Raw genomic sequence first — 15413 nt, 5'->3', positions numbered from 1 at the left:
CGGCTGATCCAGCAGCCTTCAATATGTTTGGGAGAAAGTGATCAAACGTAATGATTACTCTATTCTCCTACTTCCCGACTAGGCACAGGTCTTAGGGGGTCATTCAGACCCGGTCGCAAGCGCTGAGCGCTCGCAACCGGGTCGATGTTACCCCACTGGGCATGCGCACGACGGAGCTGGCTCCGTCGTGCGCATGCGCGAGACCCAGGTAGCGACGGGCCCTCCGGGTCTCGCACCAAAGGGGGCGAGCTGTCGATGGTGAGTGACAGCTCGCCCCATTTGGGAGGTGGGCTGGGCCGGCCAAACGGAGGCGTTCCCGAAGGAACGCCTGCCGTTTTGTGGGCGGCCCCACTGACATCATCAGTGATGTCAGTGGGGAGCTTCCTGCTCGATCAGAGCAGGAAGCTCCCTGGGGCTTGCGAGTGCCGAGACCCAACCTCAGGGTCTCGTCGCAAGCCCCGATGGTCGCGATGGTCTTGACCATCGCGACCATCACCCTGGTCGGTCGCTAGAGCTGTGGGTGGTAACCCACAGCCTAGCAATCGACCAGAAGGCGGCACTTAAAAAAGTAAGTGGCCGCCCTCATTCAGAGCGATCGCTTGCTCTGAATGAGGTACTTAGTCCACAACGCGTTTCAGGGGGTCACTCGGCCCCTTCCTCCGTCCTTCTGTAGCCTCTCTAATTAGCATGCCGTATCTTTTCCCAAATATTCAAAAAGGAACTTGATGCATTGCAGTGATCATCCTGCGCAGGTGAATCAAATAGATATAAGCTTTGTACAGTCTAAGTATAGCAACCTTAACACGGAGGCTATAATAATGTAACATATAGGATAAGTGAAATGGTAACCGCAAGTGAGTGGAAAACCATAGCTGTCCTCTACCCCGTAATGTCTAGGAAACTCCAGAATTTGAGGGGAGCTCTCCCCGAGACAGTACCCCCCACCTCCTGGAGCTGCCAACGTCCATAGTGAAGTGGGCGGTCTGTGGGTTTGATTACACTATTCGAGGTGAATCCCATCATCTTGGGTCTTCTCCCCACTGCACAATGCTGCAGATGGCGGCACTGCATAGCAGGAGGTGGGTCTGCAATGACGTCATTCACAACACCACTACCAACGCTCCTCCCTACTTCCGCAAAGGCCAGTTATCAAGCATGTGTAGATCCTATATATGCCCATACTGTACACATTCAGGACCTTATTCAGAGGCGGCTGTACGGTCTACGACCGCACGGCTGCCTCGATGTTTTGCCAGTGCGCATGCGCACGAGGGAGCCAGCTCCCTCGTGCGCATGCTTGAGACCCGCTACGACCGACAGCGCCGGTCGTAGCGGGTCTCTTTCCAAAGGGGGTGAGCTGTCGATGTTGATTGACAGCTCGCCCCGTTCGGAAGGCGGGCCGGGGGGTGGCAGCCCAAACGGAGGCGTTCCCATGGGAACGCCTGCCGTTTGGGGGAGGCCCCACTGACATCACTAGTGTATGACAGAGCCAGAAGCTCTCCGGGGCTTACGACAAGTGAGACCCTACCCTAGGGTCTCGTCGTAAGCCGCGATGGTCTCTGACCATTGCGACCATCACCCGAGCGGTCGTTAGAGCTGTGGGTGTTAACCCACAGCCTAACGACTGCTACAGAGGTGGGCGGTCAGGATGCAAGTGGCCGCCCAGTTTCTGAGCGACCGCTTGCATCCTCCGACCGCCTCTGAATGAGGCTCCCAGTGTCTGCTGCGCCACACACAACGCAAATCTTGGTTCTCCCCTACAATAACAGTCTGTAAACAAAATCCAAGTAGTTGGCAGTTCCGCCAAAGGTCTTACTGCACAAACTGCTTGTCGTCAGGAAGTCCTTATGGAATAAAAAAAAAGAATTAACAAGCTTGGAACCCTGTTCCCCATGACATGGACAAAGCTTTTGTTATTAACCTTAAAAAAATTCAAGGAAGTGTCTATGCGCACACTATGGGCTGCACGCGTGACTGGGTTAGCTGTAGGCCACCCACCTTACATAAAACAAATAGCAAAACGACAATAAGAAACAAAATGGGGCCGATTCAGACCCGGACGCTGAGCTGCGCTCTCTCGCAGCCAAAAGGGGCCGGGTATGCATATTCCGAGATCGCACTGTGTGGTGTAAGGACGCCCTCTATGTCTTAGAGAGCGATGGCAGAGTGAGCGCACGCCGGTATAAAGACGCCCACTTTTCTTTCTTAGCCCACGTCATCTCCAGGAAATGTATGATTAGTCAGAACCATCGAGAGCCATCGGAGCTGCTCGCAGCCCTTGAGGTCAACCCTACCCCACCGCAAGCACTGTGATCACCGCAGGCTGAAATACAACCAAGTGACATGTACAATGACGCCTCCATGCTAATTATGCACACCCATAAAACGCCGTTTTGACGCCTGCGTTCGTACCACCACTCCCCCGTTCACAAGCACCTTCCCCTGTTACCACCCACAAACGGCGCTATCTGTCACTCAAAGTAGCGTCCAGTCTGTGCACTACGAGCGCACGATTCCCGGAAGCAGTGACTGGTTCGCGCATGCGTATTTTGCCGCATGTGCAGACGGACGATAATCGCCCATTGCTTTTGTTATTGACCAGGTTTATCACATTACCCCCTTCTTAGTGACCATGTTAGGTTGGTGTTACAACAAGGCCATAGCCTCAGCCTACACCTTGGTGACTGGCTGTTGAGAAGGCAAAACGCTGTCAGCCCATGACATGCGAGCGACAGAACTGTGGAGTTCAATCAGACCCGGACGCTAAGCCGCAAACGCACGCTATGGCCGATAATTGCACGTTTGCGCATGCGTATGCGTCATAATGCGCACGCACGAGTGACTTACTGCGTCCGGGAATTGTGCACTCGTAGTACTGGAAGCTAATTTGAGTGACAGATACGGGGGGAGTGGATTTGCAAACACAGTCGTGTCTGGGTGTCTAAACTGAGTTTTATGGGTGTGCATAATGAGCAATGAAGCGTCATTGTACACGTCACTTGATTATATTTTAGCCAGCAGTGATCGCAGTCTACCTCAAGCGCTGCGTGCAGCTCTAATGGCTATTGATGTCATCGAGTAATCACACACTTCCTGGAGATGACGTGTGCTGAGTAAAGAAAGGTGGGCGGCTCTTTATACTGGCGTACGTTCGCTCTGCCGTCGCTCTCTAAGGCATAGAGGGCATCCTTCCACCAGACAGTGCGATCGCGGCATTTGCATACCCGGACCCTTTTGGCTGCGTGAGATCGCAGCTCAGCATCCGGGTCTTTGTCTGTGCTGAATCGCTCCTGAGGGACAGGGTCCTGGGCACTTATAAACGCTGCGCCTTTGCAACTGGAACAGTGCAGCTTCCCTGCACCCCAGTGTGACACCGCCATTAGGATGTGTGCCCATGCTGGCTTTCCACCACTCAGAATTCAGGGCCTGATTCAGAGCCGGACGCTCTGACCAGAGCGCTCGCTCTGAATCAGGGCCCTCCTACCTCAACTTGGAGCGGCCTTATGGACGCTCGCATAGCTGTGGGTTACCACCCACAGCTTATGTGAGCGTCCATGATGATGGTCGCGACCATGGGGCTTGCGACGGAGACCCTGCGGTAGGGTCTCGCTGCCGCAAGCCCTGAAGTGATTTTGGCTCTATCAGAGCCAAAATCACTCCCACTGACATCACTAGTGATGTCAGTGAGGCCGGACCCAGACGGTAGGCGTTCCCATGGGAACGCCTCCGTCTGGCAGCCACGGTCCCGGCACGCCCTCCAAAGGGGGCGTGCTGTCAATCAACATCGACAGCACACCCCCTTTGATGCGAGACCCGGAGCGACGGCTACCCTGTCGCTAGCCCGGTCTCGCGCATGCGCACGACGGAGCTCCCTCCATCGTGCGCATGCGCATTTGGGTACCATCGACCCGCTTGCGAGCGTCCTGCGCTCGCGAGCGGGTCTGAATGAGACCCTCAGCTTACTCCAGATTTTATCATTGATCCCTGTGATTATTATCACAAGCTCTGTTCACACAACCACTCGGGGTAATGGCGTGAACGCTCTATGGACCACAGATAAGAAACACAGCAAGCTGCATCTATGCTCCATCCTGGAGAACTGTACAGTATAATTTCCTTTATGTTTCATAGTTTACAAATAAAAAAAATAAAAAAACTGTACCGGAGGGAAGGTCCATGGTAGAGATAGCCATCAGTATACAATGGGCCTGATTCAGACCCACTCGCGAGCGGCTGTCCGCTCGCAAGTGGGTCGATGTTATGGACTGAGCATGCGCACGACGGAGGGAGCTCCGTCGTGCGCATGCGCCAGACGCGACGAGCGAAGGAAAGTCCTTTGCTCGTTGTGTCCGATCAAAGGGGGCGTGCTGTCAATGTTGATTGACAGCACGCCCCCTTTGGTAGGCGTTCCGGGGGCGTGCCTCCCTGACGGGGGCGTTCCCACGGGAACGCCTCCCGTCAAAAGCTGGCCCACTGACATCACTAGTGATGTCAGTGGGAGTGATTTTGGCTCTGATAGAGCCAAAATCACTCCGGAGCTTGCGGTTGAAAACCTCAACCGCAGGCTCCGGCTCGCAATTTCGATGGTCGCGATGGTCACGACCATCGCGGCCATCAAAATGCACGCTCGTATAGCCTGTGGGTGGTGACCCACAGCTATACGAGCGTCCAGGAGGACGCTCCATTTTCATGGAGCCCGGCCCTCATTCAGAGCGTGCGCTCTGCTCAGAGCGTACGGCTCTGAATGAGGGCCAATGTTTCGTAAGCATATTAGGTCATTCTGTTTCCATTTGGTTCTATGTAAACGATGGTCACCAATGGTTTTTCCGATGTTTCTCCCATGTTAGCAGAACAGTGTTTTTTCGGCAGTGCTCACTTGCGCAACCTGGCGTTCTCAGCTGCGCATGCTGCCAGCCATTGAACGGTTTACAAGCGATGGTTACAGGCCATGGAAAGGCATGTCACAAAGGGCCTGATTGACAGTTGTATGCAAACCCAATGGTTACATATCACACCTGGAAGTGGACGGCAAGTTGTAGTCTGGCCCATTCAGGGACACTCCGCGAGGTGCATAAGTTACTAAATAGGTATTGAACGTGTTACTCACTATCTAGACTTATTCTCTGGGCTCTATAAGTTCATATGCATCGCGATATTTAGAATATTGCAAACAGTATTATCAATAAGCACTGAATGATTGTTTGTGATCCTCAGCATGTTATTGTTGGAAACTTATAAAATGTTATCACTATGTAGACTATGTAGACAAAAGTGATTGGACACCCCCGCACAAGCGAAATGCCTACCATTGCACACGAGTTCCAATTGGCCACTAATGTGGCAGTTTCGACAAGAACACTTGGTGGGGAGGCCCGTGCACTTGCAGTTCTATGGAAACAACAAATGTTTTTATCAGGACGACAATGCCACCTGTCATGTTTGAAGGGCGACGCTGGACTGTTATACAGAAAATTCCATAACTCGGATGGACTGGCCAGCTCAGAGTCCAGATCTTTATTCCCATTGAGAACCTCTGGGAAGAATTGGAGCGACGGGTACGTTCTAGGCCGACTCAACCTTCTCCAGTGTCATAGTTGGTCACCGTACATAAGGCGGAATGGCAGAACATACCACCTGCTGCTGGCCAGGGACTCGTGGACAGTTTGCCAGGAAGGGTGTCTGCAGTCATCACTGCACATGGTGGCCCTAGTACAAAACACTGACGTCAAAAACATCTCATTTACCTATTTGTCAGTGTCCAATCACTTTTGTCTACATAGTGTATATATGTCTTACTAGCGACCCGCCCCGGCTTCGCACGATAGTCTTTTTTAACCAAGATCTTATAAGATTTCCTTGTCGGCGACATTAGTTGCTTTTTCCTCCTGACATCAACACAAAAAGATTTAGGCTCTCATTTCAGACCCGGTCGCAAGCGCTGAGCTCTCACAACCGGGTCGATGTTAAGGACCTGCGCACGCGCAGCGGACGCACTGCGCGGGCGCAAGCCCCGGAGCGAGAGAGAAACTCTCTTGCTCCGGAGCTCACCACAAAAGGGCGGCTGTCGATGTTGATCGACAGCTCGCCCCGTTTTGTAGGCGGGGTGACTAAACAAACGGAGGCGTTCCTGACGGAACGCTTGCCGTTTTGTGGGCGGCCGCACTGACATCAGCAGTGATGTCAGTGGGGAGCTTCCTGCTCGATCAGAGCAGGAAGCTCCCTGGGGCTTGCAGCTGCCGAGACCCAACCTTAGGGCCTTGTCGCAAGCCCTGATAGTCGGGATGGTCTTGACCATCGCGACCATCAACCTGGTCGGTCGCTAAGCTGTGGGTGGTAACCCACGGCTTAGCTAGCGACCAGGAGGCCGCACTAAAAAATAGAAGCGGCCGCTCTCATTCAGAACGAGCGCTCGCTTCTTGCGAGCGCCTCTGAATGAGGGCCTTAGTTTTGACGTGACACAAGGGCCACGTAAAGTTGTCAGTGAGAAAAACAGTATCCACCTAGGTCAACTCCAGCTATGTTAATATAAACAACAATAATGTGGACAGTAGGCGCAACCTTCTAGAATAAGTGCGCTAAATCCAATATAATCAGAAGATAGTCCAAAGTCAATTCACAAGTTCACTAAAATGGATATATCTTTCTTCTTAAATCCTCAGATGTATAATAATCCTTTTTCCATAGGGTATGAACAATTTTTCCAACAGGTAAGGTCCAGAGATGGCGGCATGTAATTCACACCCAGTCACATGTAGGCCAATAACCTCCAAGGTCTCCCGGGGAAAAACCTGGAAAGGCAGCTCCTGGATATGCACTCCTCGCCTGGATGTAATCAATCACCTGGTGCTGTGGGCCTGATTCAGAGCTGAACGCTCTGACCAGAGTGCTCGCTCTGAATCAGGGCCCTCCTACCTGTTTTTGTAGCGTCTGCATGGACGCTCGCATAGCTGTTGGTTACCACCCACTGCTATAGTGGGCGTCCATGATGATGGTCGCGATGGTCAAAGACCATCGCGACCATCGGGCTTGCGACGATACCCTGCAGTAGGGTCTCGCTGCCGCAAGCCCAGGAGTGATTTTGGCTCTATCAGAGCCAAAGTCACTCCCACTGACATCATTACTGATGTCAGTGGGGCCGGAATCAGACGGTAGGCGTTCCCATAGGAACACCTCCGTCTGGCAACCACGCCCCCGGCACGCCCACCAAAGGGGGCATGCTGTCACTCACCATCGACAGCACGTCCCCTTTGGTGCGAGACCCCGAGCGACGTATTTCTCGTCGCTCGCCGGGTCTCACGCATGTGCACGACGGAGAATAATAAAGAATAATAAAGAAAGCTTATGTAGGACTTAACACATAGGCTTTCTTTATTATTCTTTAACCCTCACTTTAAATCTCACACTAGTGTGATGCCATGGGGCGGTTCTGCTGGGTTGGCCTGGGGGGTCCCGTGCCCTGTATTTGTTCCATAGGAGTGTTAGGGACCTGCCTGATAGAGGTCACCTGGATGCGGTGGGCAGGCCCATAATTATGGCCATTATTATGCTAAGAACCTCTTTGATGCTATTTAGCAATTATATTATTAGGTTCAGCATGATTAGAGTGTGCACTTGCATTTGTCTCTTTATGATCTTCAACCTTGGCCTTCCAGCTGCTGTGGAACTACACATCCCAGCATGCACTGCCACCTTTTTGATATAACAGCATGCTAAAACTATGGCAGTGCATGCTGGGATGTGTAGTTCCACAGCAGCTGGAGGGCCAAGGTTGAAGACCTCTGCTCTACATGGTATAAAATAAAGTTCATCGTTGTGATATATCTTTAAAGGTTTAGGCAGCGTAAGACAAGACAGTCGTTTTTCATTCACTCGCGTCACTAAAATCGTCACTGCTCGGCTCACTTTTGACATACTGTACATTAATGTTTCATAAACCTTCCTTGACAAATGAGTCTATAGAATAGTGACAACTGCATCAAAATCCATCCAGTGGTTCTCGAGATTAGCCTGAACAAACAGATAGACGCCTACCAGGGACTTTATTTTATACTATGTATGTATAGACTATTGACCCACCCTGGCTTAGCACAGGAGCATTGTCATCTTTCCGCAGCCCCCTGCATCTCATTACAACCTACACCATGTCACCACATTCCGCTGCATCTCACCACAGCTCCCTGCTCCTCACTCCTGCCCCCTGCATCTCACTACTGCCCCCTGCATCTCACCACAGCCCCCTGCATCTCACCACAGCACCCTGCTCCTCACTCCTGCCCCCTGCATCTCACTCCTGCCCCCTGCATCTCACTCCTGCCCCCTGCTCCTCACTCCTGCGCCCTGCATCTCACTACTGCCCCCTGCATCTCACCACAGCACCCTGCTCCTCACTCCTGCCCCCTGCATCTCACTCCTGCCCCCTGCATCTCACTACTGCCCCCTGCATCTCACCACAGCCCCCTGCTCCTCACTCCTGCCCCCTGCATCTCACTCCTGCCCCCTGCTCCCTACTCCTGCCCCCTGCATCTCACTACTGCCCCCTGCATCTCACCACAGCCCCCTGCTCCTCACTCCTGCCCCCTGCATCTCACTACTGCCCCCTGCTCCCTACTCCTGCACCCTGCATCTCACTACTGCCCCCTGCATCTCACCACAACCCCCTGCTCCTCACTCCTGCCCCCTGCATCTCACTACTGCCCCCTGCTCCCCACTCCTGCCCCTGCATCTCTCCCATGTCACCACAATCCCCAATGCTGGGAAGGGGAGGAGGATCATGGATGAGAGATTTGTATTGCAGCTACCGTAGGCATTATCAGCAGCATGTCCCCGGGGCTGGGGCACCTGTGCATATTTCTGCAGCCTCCATGTGCTCCCCTCCCCAGCTGACGGACATGGCGATAAGCAGTGTCCTCTGTGCACAATGTACCCTGTATTTCCTGGGCTTTCTGTTAGCCTTCCTCACCGTGATGCCCCTGTCCAAAAACAGCGCTGACTTCCATGGGAGGTGCCTGCTGTTTGCAGAGGACATGTGGCTGCGCGGGAACATCACGCTGGAGAGAGAGCACTTCACGGTGAAGGAGTGGTGAGGAACTCTTGACCTTCCTCAACCCATCATTATAGAAGTCCTGCGATTGCCTGGAGAACCACTTTTCCACTTCCAGGCTTACATAATTTGTGTTGTAAAATGGCTTATTCATCTCAGGGAAGACAAAGAAGTCGCCGGGTGCGAGATCAGGCGAATAGGGGACATGGGGCAAAATTTCGAAGCCACATCTGTCGGCTTCCACAGCCGGAATGTTCGGGTGCAATGTCGGCTAGGAGATGGATGCCTTTGCTCATCATACCATGGCGTTTTTCTTTCATGATATCTTGCAATTTCTGCAGGAAGGTGCAGTAGTAAGTGCTGGTGATGGTCTGACCCTTCGGAAAGTAATCAGTTAGGATTACGCCACGACAGTCCCAAAAAACAGACATCATGACCCTTCATGTAGATTTCTGCACCTTGGCTTTTCTTGGGAGGGGATGAGAAGGAGTGTTTTCACTCCTTGCTCATTTCTTTGGTGTCCATATCGTACATGTAGACCCAGCATTCATCCATAGTCATGAGATGTGCAAAGAAATCCTATTTATCCTGCTCCTACCGAGTCAACATCTGCTGCGAAAGTTCACATGGAGTATGCTTGTGAAATGGGGTCAGCAAGCGGGGAACCCATCGTGATGACACTTAGACATGGGAAGTTGCTCACGCATAACCTTCCACACACTTTCATAACTAAGACAGACTTCTTTCATGATCACTTCAATGGTTATTTGTCTGTCTTCGAGGACAAGAGCCTCCACTTTCTTGACCGTGTCAAGATCATCCTTGATAGAAGGTCTCCCAGATCAAGGCTCATCTGAGAAGGACATGTGTCCAATTTCATATGTCATATGATGGACTTTCATCACCATAAACTGCCACCATTTCATCATGGATTTGGCAGGCACTGTTACCCTTCAAATGGAGGAACTTAATAACACTGCAGGATCAATTTTGTCCATCATGCAGGTTACTGATATCTACCAGCTCCAGAAACTAAACAAAGTTGACATAAGTAGCTGTACTTTACAACATCATGCACATAAGAATCATTGATTATGTTGATCAAATTACATCAGGATATGTCAAAAACTTGGTGATAATTAAAACTTTATGATACCCCCTCGTAAACATAGAAACATAGGGCAAAATTTACTAAGCTGCGGTTTGATTGTGGTTTCTATTCTATTCTAAACCCCAGCGGTTTGATGACGGTTTTGCAGCGGTTTCTAAATGACAGCCCTGTTCTATTCTATTCTAAAATGTGTTTTGACTGTGGTTTGGCGTCGGTTTTGCTTTCTGCAGATTTACTAAGGCCAAAACCGCTGCAAAACTGCCATCAAAACACATTTTAGAATAGAATAGAACAGGGCTATCATTTAGAAACCACTGCAAAACCGCCACCAAACCCCCGGGGTTTACAATATAATAGAAACCGCCACCAAACCGCCGGGGTTTAGAATAGAATAGAAACCGCCGTCAAACCGCCGCTTAGTAAATTTTGCCCATAGAATTTGACGGCAGATAAGAACCACTTGGACCATATAGTCAAACACAGGGCCAGAAACGTAAGTTGGCTGGAGTTGACCTGAGTGGAGACTGTTTTTCTGATGGACAATTTTATGTGGCCCTTTTTGCGTGTCACGTCAAAACGAAATCTTTCTACTTCAGGGTCCATAGGGGGTCCACAGGGTTGACCTTGCGGTATAGCTGGATAAGGATCCACGGGCACCACATAGTTAAAGCTTTAGCTGCTCCCAGGATGCACTTGGGTCCATCCTCCTCTATACCCCGCCCCCGAGCCACAGGCACCTCAGTTTGAGTTGGTGCCCGGCCGGAGTCGGGTCACCCTGCGCAGGGTGGCTACAGGAACAGCCCCCAAAAGCTTTTTTATTTACAAAAAAAAAAGAGAGTCTGTTAGGGTTTTTATTTTTTTTTTAACGGCTCTTTAGGGGCAGCGAAGGGCTGTCTATACAGACGCCCACGCTGCCGCTCTTCCCCGCTGACGCCGCGACGCCAGTATCGCACTGGGGATCGCGGCGGGAGGCCAGATTTCGTACTAGCCGGACTCTGGGGACCTCCCTGGACTGCTGCCGGGGACAAGGTAAGCCGCGAATCGCCGATTAGCGGCGGCTCGCGGGTCTTGCCAGAAATGCAGTCCTTTGCCCCGGTTCTTGGGGACAGACCGGGGGCTGCTAGCGGTGGCGGCGGGCTCCCCCTCTGCGGAGGAATACCCCGTGAGACCACTAGACCACCAAGGATTTCAATGGCAAGCGGGAAGCCGGCAGCCCTGGGGTTAATTGCTAGCCAGGGGAGGAAGCCTTCCCTGTTTAACGGCTCCTCCCCTCAGCTCAGCGCGCCTGTCAGCACGTAGTCTGGCGTCGCTGAGCTGCAGTTACTCGGCCACTCCTCCTCTGAGGTCTCTGGGGGCCATTTTCTTGTGGCAGCGCAGATACTCTCAGGGAGCACGCGGACCGGTCCCCCTGTGTACCTCTACCCCGATCAAGGACAGTGTACACAGCGCTATAGCCCTCCCAGACACTGAATCTGGGCAGGTTGATTGTAGTGGAAAGGTGCAGTGAGTATATCTTCTCTGCATGGTATGTGACTTTTGCTAGTGCTGCCTGTCTGTGCTTATTTCTACTTACTGTCAGCTTATACCTATCCCTTTACTTCTCCTACAAGCCCTGCAGGTGTGTGGGGGAGGGGCGTTTTCTACAGACCTCACCTATATAAATCACGTATTTGTGAGGTCCGTCACATACAGTTGTGTGCTACACAGTACCATATTGTGGGCTGTTGTTCAGCACACTGGTGAGTGCGCTTGATTCGGCTCTGTTGCCAGATATATTTATTTATATAATATATTTTGTCATGTCGGACGAGGAGGTTGAGCACTCCGTGGCTCCGGTATTGGTCTCCTGCGGACGCTGTTCTGCAGGAGTGGATAGGGAGGATTTGTCACAGGATGGCCTGTGTAGACGGTGCCAGGTGGTTCCTGGCCCATCAAAACCTCCTATAACGCAGGAACCACCATGGGCGATGTTTTCTCAGGTGCTGGTGTCTATTGCGGACCGTCTGTCGGTCCCGACTGCTGTTCCTACTAGGGCGTTGCCCCAGCCTGCCGTTTCCCATTCCCCGGGTGTCCCGCAATTATTGCGCAGCCCCCCCGGGTCTCAGTCTGTTGGTCCTTATGCGGGGTTGCCTATGTATATACAGGCTTCCCCTGTGACGCAGCAGTCTGTGGTGCCCTTCCAGGCCCCTATGGCGGCTCCTCCACCCTGGGTGGATGTGCTCTCCAACTCCGTACAAAATTTGGCGGCCGCGTCTTCGGCTTTTCAGTCAATGTTGCAGACTGACATGCCTTCTAGGGCATCAAAACGCACACTAATGGCGCAGGCGGCACATGTATCGGACTCAGAGGGGTCCTCAGATGATGGGGAGGTTCCTGATGACACTGACTCGGACACATCAGTCCAGGAAGTGGATACCAAGTCGTCCATTAATGTGCGAGCACTGGTTAGGGCGGTGCGAGCCATTCTCCTAATAGAGGATGAGGCACCAGCTCCTAAGTCGAAGTATCCTAGTTTAAAAAAAACTAAGGTGGCTTCTGCGGTGTTTCCCCTGTCTGATCAGTTGACGGATCATATGGCGGTGGCTTGGCAGGCACCTAGTAAGAGATTCCTACCTCAGAAGCGGTTGGCTTCTAATTACCCCTTTCCTGAGGCACATTGTAAAAAATGGGAAACTCCACCGGCGGTGGATTCTCACGTCACCCGTTTAATACGGAGCACTACTTTGCCATTACCGTCTATATTCTCGCTGAAGGGTCCCACGGACAGGAAAGTTGAGACTTGCTTAAAGTCCATTTACTCCCTCTCAGGGGCAGTGGCCCGACCGTCCATGGCCATCTACTGGGTGGCCAAGGCCATTGAGGGATGGGCCAACGCATTGGAGGATACCTTTCCGGACGACGCTCCGGATGTCCAGAGGGCGTTGTTGGGACAGATGAGGGACGCTGCTTCCTACATTGGAGAAGCCTCTTTGGATGCTAGTCTGCTGACTTCTCGAGTATTGGCTGCAGCAGTGTCTGCCCGCCGATCCTTATGGTTGAGGTCCTGGAGAGCGGACTTCGATTCAAAGAAGGGCCTGGAGGCCTTACCTTTCAATGGAGAATTACTATTTGGTCCGGACTTGGACAAAATAGTGGATACCCTGGCTAAATCCAAGTCAGCTTTCCTCCCTTCAGCGGCAACGCCTGCCAAGGTCCGGAGCTCGGCTTTTCGTTCCTTTCGAGTTCAGGGTAAGGCAAAAGGTCAGTCCTTCCCGAGACAGTCAGCGGCTAAGACCGCCTCTAAACCCAAGAAGCAAGCCTGGAGTGCTCGGTGCCCTTCTTCCAAGCAGGAAGATAAACCTGCGGCCTGATGGGACGGGACTCCCTCTGGGGGACCTCAGAGTGGGAGGCCGACTTCTCCAATTCGCCCAGTGTTGGCACAATGCCACCACGGATGCCTGGGTTTGAGAAGTAGTCTCTCAGGGGTACGCCCTGTCTTTTCGGGTCAGGCCGCCCCGCCAGTTTTTTTGCACGAGTCCTTCTCTGGACAAGACCAAAGCTTCCCAGATTCAGGTGGCTATACAATCCTTGCTACAAGCAGGGGTCATTGTTCCCGTTCCGCAGTCTCAATGCGGGACGGGGTACTATTCTACTCTGTTTCTGGTACAGAAGCCCAATGGTTCTCATCGCCCTATCCTGAATTTGAAGTCTCTGAACAAATACCTCAGGGTTCCCAAGTTCAGGATGGAACATCACTACCTGTTTCGGGCGTTGCCTTTTGGCCTTTCCATGGCTCCGAGGGTATTCACCAAGGTGATGGCAATTATGGCTGCCCACCATCGGGGCCAGGGCATACGGCTGCTGCCGTATCTGGACGATCTTCTGCTGGCGGGCTCCCCGGAGGTACTTCTTCGACATCTCCACCTGACCATTGCTTGTCTTCAGGCACACGGGTGGTTGATAAATTGGAAGAAGTCTTCTCTGATCCCATCACAACGGATGGTTCATTTGGGAGCCCTTCTGGATTCTCGTCAGCAAAGGATTTTCCTGACTCCGGAAAAGGTGTCTTCCCTACAACTGCGGATACACAGTTGCCTGAACAGTGCCAAGGTGTCGGTACACTCGGCCATGAGAGTCCTAGGGTCCATGGTGTCAGCATTCGACATGGTGTAATTTGCCCAGTTCCATTCCAGGCCCCTGCAGGGGCAGATTCTATCGGAGTGGAACGGGTTGCCTCACCGTTTCCGATCCCAGACACTGGTCTTGTCCTCGGAAGTGCGCCAGTCTCTAGCTTGGTGGCTTCAGCCAGCTCATCTCATCGAGGGTCGCTCCTTTGGGATCCCGGACTGGGTCCTGCTCACAACAGATGCCAGTCTCCGGGGTTGGGGGCCGTGACCGGCTTGTTGTCTCTTCAGGGCCGTTGGTCTGCGGAGGAAGCAGTTCTTTCCATAAACATGCTGGAGCTGCGGGCCGTGTACAGGGCTCTGCTGTCGTCAGGCACCGCTCTTCACGGAAGGGCAGTGCAGGTGCAATCCGACAACGCCACCACGGTGGCATACATCAATCACCAGGGAGGAACTCGCAGCCGAGCTGCGATGTCAGAGGTGTCTCAGATCCTGGCTTGGGCGGAGCGCCACCTTCTAGCGATCTCGGCAGTCTTCATCCCGGGAGTCCTCAATTGGGAGACAGACTTCCTCAGCCATCACAACGTGCATCCCGGGGAATGGTCGCTTCACCCAGGGGTGTTTCAACTTCTCATGGACAGATGGGGACTGCCGGAGTTGGACCTGATGGCCTCTCGTCACAATTACAAGTTACCCGTGTACGGCTCAAGGACAAGGGACGCAGGCGCAAGCCTGGTGGACGCGCTGTCGGTGAAATGGACATTTCACCTAGCGTATCTGTTCCCTCTGATCTCCCTGCTCCCTCGGGTACTAAGAAAAATCAAACAGGACGGGAGCACGTTTCTGCTGGTGGCTCCAGCGTGGCCCAGACGTCCTTGGTACTCCGATCTCAGGAGCTTGTCCGTTGACGCTCCGTTCGTTCTACCTCAGCGTCGGGACCTGCTGTCTCAGGGGCCTTGCCTTTACCCAGATCTGGGTCGGCTGTCTTTGACGGCATGGCTCTTGAGACAGCCGTCTTAAGGTCCCGGGGCTTTTCAAGCTCTATCATCGGTACCATGCTGAGGGCGCGTAAACCGGCCTCTGCACAGATTTAACACAGAGTGTGGCACACTTATTTTCAGTGGTGTGAGTCCAGAAACTTTGATCCTCAGGTGTTCAG

The sequence above is a fragment of the Taudactylus pleione genome, unplaced genomic scaffold, assembly GCF_031769625.1.
Source record: "Taudactylus pleione unplaced genomic scaffold, aTauple2 ptg000762l, whole genome shotgun sequence".
Lineage (NCBI taxonomy): Eukaryota > Metazoa > Chordata > Amphibia > Anura > Myobatrachidae > Taudactylus > Taudactylus pleione.
The sequence above is the reverse complement of the archived record's forward strand: the minus strand, read 5'-3'. Positions refer to the sequence as shown.